Here is an 11,697-nt window from a genome sequence, read left to right on the forward strand (position 1 = left end):
GAACAGATGAATAATATAGAATTATAGGTGAGATGCTCTGCAGGACAGAGAATAACAAAGAGATATAGGTTAAATGATCTGCAGGACAGGGGATAGTATGCAGGTATACGTGAGATGTTCTGCAGGGCAGAAGAATACCGTAATATAGAATTGTAGGTGAAATGCTCTGCCGCACAGAGAATAGCAAAAATATATAGGTTAAGTGCTCTGCAGGACAGGGGGATATTATGCATGTATACATGAGATGCTCTGCAGGGCAGAAGAATAATATATAATTATAGGTGAGATGCTCTGCAGGACAGAGAATGGTAAAGAGATATAGGTTAAATGCTCTGCAGGACAGGGGAATACTATGCAGGTATAAGTGAGATGCTCTGCAGAGCAGAAGAATAATATAGAATTATAGGTGAGATGCTCTGCAGGGCAGGAGAATAATATAGAATTATAGGTGAGATGCTCTGCAGGACAGACAATAGCAAAGAGATATAGGTTAAATGCTCTGCAGGACGGGGATATTATGCAGGTATACATGAGATGCTCTGCAGGGCAGAAGAATAATATAGAATTGTAGGTGAGATGCTCTGCAGGACAGAGAATAGCAAAGATATATAGGTTAAATGCTTGGCAGGTCAGGGGGATATTATGCAGGTATACGTGAGATGCTCTGCAGAGCAGGAGAATAATATAGAATTATAGGTGAGATGCTCTGCAGGGCAGGATAATAATATAGAATTATAGGTGAGATGCTCTGCAAGACAGAATAGCAAAGAGATATAGGTTAAATGCTCTGCAGGTCAGGGGGATATTATGCAGGTATAAGTGAGATGCTCTGCAGAGCAGAAGAATAATAAAGAATTATAGGTGAGATGCTCTGCAGGATAGAGAATAGCAAAGATCATAGGTTAAATGCTCTGCAGGATAGGGGGATAGTATGCAGGTATATGTGAGAATAGTATAGAATTATAGGTGAGAGGCTCTGCAGCACAGAAGAATGTCAGCAAAAATTGCCCACATAAAAAACTACCAACAAGTGTATTAAGAACAGTTTATTAAGGCAAACAACAATAACTTAAGTTTATTAAACAATCATTGTACACCTGCAAATAATTAGCTGCCGGGTGATTGTCCTTGACTTCCATGGGCTCCATTGAAATACAATACAGCACAACACAGGCAGCAAAGAAAATGCAGAATGGATTTCAACAAAGGTCTCTGGGCCCAGTTTACTTCTCCAGGTTCTGTTCACTCCCCCTAGTCCCAGAGTACGGATTCTGCTCTTAGGAGTTGTCATTCCACTGTGCTAACAATAATTCTACTCTCATTGTGGTGTGTCTGGGCCTAGAGACCCTTAGGCTATGTTCACACGCTGCGGATCCGCAGTGGGTCTGCAGCGGTTTTCCATGCGTTTACAGTACAATGTACTGTACAATGCACATGCTGCAGAAAAAAACGCGCGGAAACGCAGCGGTTTACATGGCCTCATAGAACCCATTCATACAATAAAAACACAAAACGCTTTAATTGTGGATAAAAATGGCCGTGTAGTTTATTTAGGGTTACATAAATTAATTAATCACCAATAAATAAACTCCATAAATTATAAAACCAAAGTACCAAACTTTTCCAATAAACCAATCCACCCAGACATGGGTGATTTTCCCACAATTAAACTACACGACAGTAAAATTACAAGAATTCAGGGGAGGGAGGGTGGGGTCTTCTTTATCTTCTTCCGCTGACAGAATGACCAGATACCACAAAACAGGTGTTTATATATTAAAAAAAAGAGCGGCAAAGCTGCTAACAGCCAATAGAAAACCGTTACAATAGCTGCCAAACATACCAGAAAAAACTGGATAAAACCAGTGTCACACTTTCAGAGATGACTGACCTGACCTTTATTTGACCTTTCTTCTGACAGAAAGTCATATTAAATGACAGGGTCCATGAGGCCATGAGACCCCCGCTATATTTCTTTCAGGTTTATGCGGGGGGGCTAACATGGCCTCATAGAACCCATTCATACAATAAAAACACAAAACGCTTTAATTGTGGATAAAAATGGCCGTGTAGTTTATTTAGGGTTACATAAATTAATTAATCACCAATAAATAAACTCCATAAATTATAAAACCAAAGTACCAAACTTTTCCAATAAACCAATCCACCCAGACATGGGTGATTTTCCCACAAGGCCATGACTCAGCGAGACATGGCCCCCCCAAACCACACAGCCATTTTTCAATGATAGTTTGTAGGTCCAAATTAAAAATATCAAGGCCAATATCAGATAAATGAACCAAATCAGGCCTATAAAGGCCCGGTAAAAAACCCTCCAAATCCAAATGCCGGAATGAAAACCCTGAAATTAAAAGAAAAATTTTTTCCATGGATTTATTGACCCTTCTCCGGATTTTATCTAAAAAAGAAAATTGATTGTCGTGCCACAAAAGTCTGGGAATAATCTTGAAAAAACGAAGTTTGAATCATGCAGAATTTGCTTAAGATAAATAATATCGGATCGAATGGCCGATAATAAGTCAAGAGTCCTGATTTTTCCGAGATCATTCCCAGCTACATGAAATATAATTAAATCAGGGGAAGGAAATTTAATTAGCCATTTCTTCCCTTCAGCAACCAGGCAATGCCATTTCAAGCCGCGAACTCCATGCCACCAAACCTGAATATCAGAAGGATTAAAGGATAAATTTTCAGCATAAGATCGTTGGCTGGTCCTCTTCCTGGCCCAGAAGATAAAAGAATGTCCGACTATCCAAATGACTAGCGGACCTGAAAGAAAACCAATAATTAATAGTCATACAGATCATGTCGTACATATAATTTGAACCTTTTGGAGTTCCATCTTCCCAATTCCTTTATCCCTGAATCGGAAAGCCCGGCCCTAGAGGCCTCTGTAGCTGCTCCGATTCTAAACGATTGAGATGTGATTTTAAGGTGTTTTTTACCCAAAAAGCGTAAACATTTCTTTAGGACAAAATTAAATTGAAAGACAGTAACAGGAGAAAAATCTCTATGAATGAATAATGGGCCCTGTCCCATAGGTCTGACCTTAATCCAATTTGCCGTGTTATCAACAGGGCAAATGATAGAGACATGGATCGCGTTAATTTTCAACCTAGATCCCCTGCCTAATTAATCTGTCTTTAATTTTCTTATAAATAAAATTAAAAAAAAAAAAAAAAAAAGAATCTGGACATCCGAAATCATGAGTCCCGAAGGCTCCTATTACTTAACAGAAACCACCTCACCAACGCGAAGTGCTCCAAAAAAGGACAGAGAAAAAAATAGAGCTAAATAATAAGGCTTCCTTAAAATTTACACAAACGTGGATGAGACAGGAGCACAATTCTTTCAATAAAGACAGGGAAATAGGTCGTCTCGAGTCAGGTATAAAATTGGTTTTCCTAAAGCCTTTTAAAAACTGCTTTACTGGAAAAAGATTAGTTAAAGCAATACTGCCAGAAAGTTTAAGGAAAAATGAAACTCCTGCTAGGCATTTCGCTATTGCATAGTAAGACAAACCGTTTTGTACTATAGATTCAGCAAACTTTAGTGCTGCTACCGGATTAGAAACTGTTGGGTCAAAATAATGTAGGTTGCAAAAATTGTTCCAATTCAGCCATGCAGCCGAATAGTCAGCCCATGATCTGTTAGATAACGATTTTTTTTTTATTTTTTTATAAAATACTGTATCAGAGTGCAATCATGTCCCAAATTGAAAGGGGAAAGAGGGTCCTTCCGAATCCACGTTGGGAACCTGCAGGAAAAAATTCGACCACTGACGATTTTGTAAAGAGTCAGTTATGAAAAGAAATTTGCTCTTTCCCAACTTTGCTTTCAGGCATTGTAAAACCAATTGTCTCAAAATTCTGGCAGCAAAAGTATTTTTAGAAGATAATGTGTTGATAGAAAAAAAAATAAAAAATAAAAATAAATACCGTATTTTCCGGCGTATAAGACGACTTTTTAACCCCTAAAAATTGTCCCAAAAGTCGGGGGTCGTCTTATACGCCAGGTACGGCATGTGCAGGGAGCGATCCTGGATGTTCCCAGGGTCTGAAGGAGAGGAGACTCTCCTTCAGGCCCTGGGATCCATATTCATGTTAAAAATAAAGAATAAAAATAAAAAATATGTACATACTCACCCTTCCGAGAAGCCTGGCTCTCACCGGTGTAAGCGTCTGCCTCCGTTCCTAAGAATTGCAGCGTGGAGGACCTTCGATGACGTCACGGTCAGGTGACTGGTCACATGAGCGGTCACGGACCAATCACAGGCCAGTCACCTGACCATGACATCATCGAGGGTCCTTCATGCTGCATTTCTTAGGAACGGAGGCAGATGCTTACACCGGTAAGAGCCAGGCTTCTCGGAAGGGTGAGTATATACATATTTTTTATTTTTATTCTTTATTTTTAACATGAATATGGATCCCAGGGCCTGAAGGAGAGTCTCCTCTCCTTCAGACCCTGGGAACCACACGCTGTATAAGATGACTGGGCATATAAGATGACCCCAGTCTTATACAGCGGGCATATCCCAAATTCCATATTTTATATGGAAAAGTTGGGGGTCGTCTTATACGCCCAGTCGTCTTATACACCAGAAAATACGGTAAATAAAAACAACTACTGCCTGGTTAGTGGAAAGGAGTAAAATCCTGGAATTCTGCATTAGTGATCTCCAAATTAATATTCCTGCAAAAATAGAAAAAAGTTCCAACACCATTACGTTTGAAGTTACTTTCTTAGACACCCAACTTATTGGCCACAGGATGGACATCCAATGGGAGTCAAATAAAATACTGAAGCCACGCTGGCTATCCGCTGTGAAAAGAAAGGGAAAAGAATCGCCAGAGACAAAAAATGACTGCCACAAAGATCTGCCGTTATGCTCTGGCAAAAAGGAGAGCCAAATTCTAGCGTCTTCCTTTAGGTCAGAACGGATACTAACATGCGAATGAGGTAATGAGGTGAAGATACACCTTAAGTGGCATCCTATAAACTTCTGCAAAAAGCCCGACCTATAGGAATGACGCAAACCACAAAATGCAATAGACCTAACAATGAATGAATTTCCTTAAGAGTGACCTTGTTCTTGGCTAAAAAATTTGATAACGCAATGCGCAGTTTAAAAATTTTCTCATCAGGAAGTCAGATTCCATTTTTTGATAATCAAGAGTGATTCCCAGAAATTCGATAGTTCTAGATGGACCAACTGTTTTTCTGTGAGCAATAGGAACACCGAAGTGCTCACACATTTGGATAAAAAAAAACAGTCATCAAAATAAAAACTTAAGAATTAAAACCGCACGGGTGAACAGGAAGGAGTCTAAAAGCAGACTTAATATCTGACTTGGACATTAAAGCATTAAAACCAAATTTCTTGAGGATTTCTAATGCAGAATCAAAAGATGAATAGGACACGGAGCATAAAGCCTTGTCCACTTCATCGTTCATGGATGAACCCAGCGGATATGATAAGTGGTGAATTAGCCGGAAAGAGCCCTCATCTTTTTTTTTTTTTTTTTTTTTTTTTTTGGTACAATACCCAATGGTGATATATGGAAATTAACAAACTGCGGGGTTAAAAAAAGGGCCTGAAACTCTGCCTAGCTAAATTTCATTAATAATTTTATCCCTAGCTGCCTCAGGGTGAGCCTTTAAAGAGGGTAAATTAGGAACAACAGAACAGCCCGCCCCTTTAAATTGTGGGATAAAAAATCATTCTGAAAAACCATTAAAAAGCAGCTCACTGGTCCCCTGGTCGGGATATTTGCTTAGGCATACTGACATGTTTGCCAGAATCACTGGCGTCTGTGCTTTTTTGAATTAGGCTCCTTACCTGAGGACTGTCACCTGCTTGTTACTTAAAACATTTAGACATAGGGTGTGAGTTACCACAGAACGAGCATTCATGGCGGAATCTACAGTTGTTGTTCCACTTACAAAAGGAATCGTTGAAAGCGAAACAAACACCGCGTTTACTTGAACTAGAAGGGGGCTGAAATAACTTGTTGCAGAGATGGGGAGATTTTTCACCCAAAACTGCAGCAAAAATAGAAAAAGCTTGCACCCAGTTGTTGAAAGATTTAAAGTTGGTGCGTTTAAATTCATCTGAATCAGCTTTCTCATCATTCTTTTCGGATTTTGAAAGCTGGTCCTTTCTAGGCAGTAAAGAAAAAATATCGACTAAATGATTATTCCAAATAAGCTCTTTAGCAGAAGGGCTTAAATGGAATCCTAAGGGAGACAGTTCGCATGTCAGAGCTTCTTTAAAAGAGTTAACAGGGGCGGTGTTAGCTGATGAAATGTCAGAAATTGCAGCACTGTGTACAGCTGATGTGACAGCTGATGTGACAGCAAGGGGGGGGGAATAGCTTCTCTTAAAGTTTCAGCTAACACTTTTCTTTATGATGTCTTTTAAATGTGAGTGTGGAACAGACAAAGGAACATTGAAAGTCTCACCCCTCGATGAATGCTGGTCGTTTCTCTGCTCCATACAGCACCAGGAGCTCGAGCCCTCCATGTTGGGCAAGCTCATATGGGAAGCTGCTGTAAGCGGCGTTTCTTCATCCTCTTCTGAGTGTGACGACAGGGGGTCCTCCCGAACCGGTGGTCTGGACCGCAGCTGCAGAAGCCACCGCTGTTGTAGAATCCAATGACACCGCAGCGCTTTTACGGCTGCGGTGTGTTGAAGACATCCCGGCCACTTCAGATGAGGCGGTCGGCGCTCTGTCATGACGCTGGCGGTGGAAGTCTCGCGCTGGGCTGCGAGACTTCTGAGGAGGGCGGCGCCGTGACTTCCTTCTTCCTTCTTGGACACTGCGGCTGGAAGCAGGCGGCGACAGCGACTTCGGAGAGTATGGGGTCCTTTGCCTCCTGCGCCTCCCTGAAGCGGTGGGTGTCGGCAGGACCAGAGAGGCTTGACACGGCGACCGAAGGGTATCTTCTGGAGGATGAGGGACAGCATCGGCAGGCGCTAAGATAGGTTTCATAGCCAGGCACTGCCTCAGCCAGTCCGCTCCATCCTCGCCGTCGGCTCTAGTCAGGAGCTGTTGCAGGAGATTCTCCATCCTGGGGTATGTGTCTTCTTTATCTTCTTCCGCTGACAGAATGACCAGATACCACAAAACAGGTGTTTATATATTAAAAAAAAGAGCGGCAAAGCTGCTAACAGCCAATAGAAAACCGTTACAATAGCTGCCAAACATACCAGAAAAAACTGGATAAAACCAGTGTCACACTTTCAGAGATGACTGACCTGACCTTTATTTGACCTTTCTTCTGACAGAAAGTCATATTAAATGACAGGGTCCATGAGGCCATGAGACCCCCGCTATATTTCTTTCAGGTTTATGCGGGGGGGGCTAACATTCCGCAGCATGTCAATTCTTTGTGCGGAATCCGCAGCGGCTTTACACCTGCTCCATAATAGAAAACCGCAGTGGAATCCGCACAAAAACCGCGCTAATTCCTCTGTAAATCCGCAATAAATCCGCAGGAAAAACGCAGTTTTTGCCCTGCGGATTTATCAAATCCGCTGCAGAAAAATCCACAGATGATCATTCTACGTGTGCACATACTCTTATTCAAATCCACTCTGCATTTCCTTCCATCCTGTGCCTGCCTGCACCTGCAGTATATGTGTATGATACATAACTAGGTAGGGTCTGTTCACTCTTACTCTTGGCAGTCATAAGTGGACAGGGAAGGAAGTGCAGGACCCAGATTCACTGCCACTGAAGTCAATGGGAGAGCGGAGCTGCTATGACACTTTCGCTCCTCTGACAGATTCTGACAGAATCTCACCTTTCTGCGGTGCCTTCTGGGCTTCCAGAACCATCTATCTCAGCCAGCAGCACCCTGCTTTTGGTGGGCTCCCACTGAGATGATAATGTATTAGATCTGACCTGCAGTCCCATGTAACTCCACAGATAATAGAGTGATTCTTTAGTGGGTACTGATAGCAGTGATGGCTCCTCTGGATCACACTGCTGCTGGTTCTGCATGTGCTGCTGCTCTGGGCTGGTGGGAGGAGTAAGGCAGAATCAGTGAGAGATGAGAGCAGACTACATCTATCTATTGCTGAGAATGACAGACTGCTACAAACCACAGATCTTCAGCATGTTTGCAGTTTTGCACTAGGTCAGCTATAAATCACAAGTTGATCACATATCATGTGAACATCCTCACCTTTCACCTCAAATATCATGGATCTGAAACTTTGTGATGCTGCAATTGGCAATATTCCATGTGCGCAATTTTCCGTGTGGGCAATTTTCCGTGTGGAGGATTTTCCGTGTGGGCAATTTTCCATGTGGGCAATTTTCCGTGAGAGCAATTTTCTGTGTGGGCAATTTTCCTGTGGGCATTTTTCCTGTGGGCAATTTTCCTGTGGGCAATTTTCAGGGAACCGTCAATGATCGTGTCCCTGCCTTTAATGCTGGCAACGGCGCTGAACCTGCATCTTTCCTTGCACATAACAGTAGCCGGTCATGTGCATCTAACAGCCGCGGGTGGATTCGCGATCTACCCGTGACTGTTAACCCCTTGCTGCTATATGACGTACTATCCCGTCGAGGTGACCTGGGACTTAATTCGCAGGGATGGGATAGTACGTCATGGGCGATCAGCCGCGCTCACGGGGGAGCGCGGCCAATCGCCGCCGGGTGTCAGCTGATTATTACAGCTGACATCTGGTCACGGACCGCTCCCGGCACATTAACCCCTGGAACACTGCGATCAAATATGATCGCAGCGTTCCGGCGGCATAGGGAAGCATCTAGCAGGGAGAGGGCTCCCTGCATGCTTCCTTGAGACCCTCGGAACAACGCGATGAGAGCAGGCTCCGGCAAGCCTGCAGCACTGCCTGTCAGATCGCACAGTGCTGTGCAGTGTGTCAGATCAGTGATCTGACACTATAACATATGTCCCACCCTGGGACAAAGTAAAAAAGTAAAAATAATATTATGTGTAAAAAAAAATAAAAAAAATATAAAAAAACTTCCTAAATAAATTAAAAAAAAATATTGTTCCAATAAATAAATTTCTTTAAATATAAAAAAAACAATGAAAGTACACATATTTAGTATCGCCGCGTCCGTAACGACCCGACCTATAAAACTGTCCCACTAGTTAACCCCTTCAGTTAACACCTTTAAAAAAAGAGGAAAAAAATGCTTTATTATCATACCGCCGAACAAAAAGTGGAATAACACGCGATCAAAAAGACAGATATAAATAAACATGGTACCGCTGAAAACATCATCTTGTCCAGCAAAAAACGAGCCGCCATACAGCGTCATCAGCGAAAAAATAAAAGTTATAGTCCACAGAATAAAGCGATGCAAAAATAATTATTTTTTATATAAAACAGTTTTTATCGAACAGGCACCAAAACATAAAAAAAGATATAAATGAGGTATCGCTGTAATCGTACGGACCCGAAGAATAAAACTGCTGTATCAATTTTACCAAACGTGGAAAGGTATAAACGCCCCCCCCTCCAAAGAAATTCATGAATAGCTGCTTTTTGGTCATTCTGCCTCATAAAAATCAGAATAAAAAGCGATCAAAAAATGTCACGTGCCCGAAAATGTTACCAATAAAAACATCAACTCGTCCTGCAAAATACAAGACCTCACATGACTCTGTGGACCAAAATATGGAAAAATTATAGCTCTCAAAATGAGATGCAGAAACTATTTTTTGCAATAAAAATCGCCTTTTAGTGTGTGACAGCTGCCAATCATAAAAACCCGCTATAAATAGTAAATCAAACCCCCCTTCATCACCCCCTTAGTTAGGGAAAAATAATAAAATAAAAAAAATGTATTTCCATTTTCCCGTTAGGGCTAGGGTTGGTGCTACAGTTAGGGTTGGGGCTACAGTTATGATTAGGGTTGGGGCTACAGTTATGGTTAGGGTTGGGGCTAAAGTTAGGGTTTGGATTACGGTTAGGGGTGTGTTGGGGTTAGGGGTGTGGTTGGGATTAGGGGTCTGTTCAGGTTAGGGGTGTGGTTGGAATTAGGGTTAGGGGTGTGTTTGGGTTAGAGTTTCAGTTAGAATTGGGGGTTTCCACTTAGGCACATCAGGGGCTCTCCAAACGCGACGTGGCATCCGATCTCAATTCCAGCCAATTCTGCGTTGAAAAAGTAAAACAGTGCTCCTTCCCTTCCGAGCTCTCCCTTGCGCCCAAACAGGGGTTTACCCCAACATATTGGGTATCAGTGTGCTCAGGACAAATTGGACAACAACGTCTTTTACCCTTGGGAAAATAAAAATTTGGGGGCTAAAAAATCATTTTTGTGGGGAAAAAAAAGATTTTTTATTTTCACGGCTCTGCGTTATAAACTGTAGTGAAACACTTGGGGGTTCAAAGTTCTCACAACACATCTAGATAATTTCTTTGGGGGTCTAGTTTCCAATATGGGGTCAATTGTGGGTGGTTTCTACTGTTTAGGTACATCAGGGGCTCTGCAAACGCAATATGACACCTGCAGACCATTCCATCTAAGTCTGCATTCCAAACGGCGCTCCTTCCCTTCCGACCTCTGCCATGCACCCAAACGGTGGTTCCCCCCCACATATGGGGTATCAGCATTCTCAGGACAAATTGGACAACAACTTTTGGGGACCAATTTCTCCTGTTACCCTTGGGAAAATACAAAACTGGGGGCTAAAAAATTATTTTTGTGGGAAAAAAAAAGATTTATTTTCATGGCTCTGCGTTATAAACTGTAGTGAAACACTTGGGGGTTCAAAGCTCTCACAACACATCTAGATAAGTTCCTTAGGGGGTCTGCTTTCCAAAATGGTGTCACTTTTGGGGGGTTTCCTATGTTTAGGTACATCAGAGGCTCTCCGAACGCGACATGGCGTCCAATCTCAATTCCAGTCAATTTTGTATTGAAAAGTCAAACGGCGCTCTTTCCCTTCCGAGCTCTGCCATGCGCCCAAACAGTGGTTTACCCCCAGATATGGGGTATCAGCGTACTCAGGACAAATTGTACAACAACTGTTGGGGTCCAACTTCTCCTGTTACCCTTGTTAAAATAAAACAAATTGGAGCTGAAGTAAATTTTTTGTGCAAAAAAGTTAAATGTTCATTTATTTTTTAAACATTCCAAAAATTCCTGAGAAACACCTGAAGGGTTAATAAACTTCTTGAATGTGGCGTTGAGCACCTATAGGGGTGCAGTTTTTAGAATGGTGTCACTTTTGGGTATTTTCCATCATATAGACCCCTCAAAGTGACTTCAAATGTGATGTGGTCCCTAAAAAAAAATGGCGTTGTAAAAATGAGATTGCTGGTCAACTTTTAACCCTTTTAACTCCCTAACAAACAAAAAAAAATTGGTTCCAAAATTGTGCTGATGTAAAGTAGACATGTGGGAAATGTTATTTATTAAGTATTTTGTGTGACATATCTCTGTGATTTAAGGACATCAAAATTCAAAGTTGGAAAATTGTGAAAAAAATTTTCACACATAAATGCAGGTAATATCAAATAAATTTTACCACTATCATGAAGTACAATATGTCACAAGAAAACAATGTCAGAATCATCAGGATCCGTTGAAGCGTTCCAGAGTTATAACCTCATAAAGGGACAGTGGTCAGAATTGTAAAAATTGGCCCGGTCACTAACATGCAAACCACCCTTGGGGGTTAAGG

The sequence above is a fragment of the Ranitomeya variabilis genome, chromosome 4 (genome assembly GCF_051348905.1).
Source record: "Ranitomeya variabilis isolate aRanVar5 chromosome 4, aRanVar5.hap1, whole genome shotgun sequence".
NCBI classification, from domain to species: Eukaryota; Metazoa; Chordata; class Amphibia; order Anura; family Dendrobatidae; genus Ranitomeya; species Ranitomeya variabilis.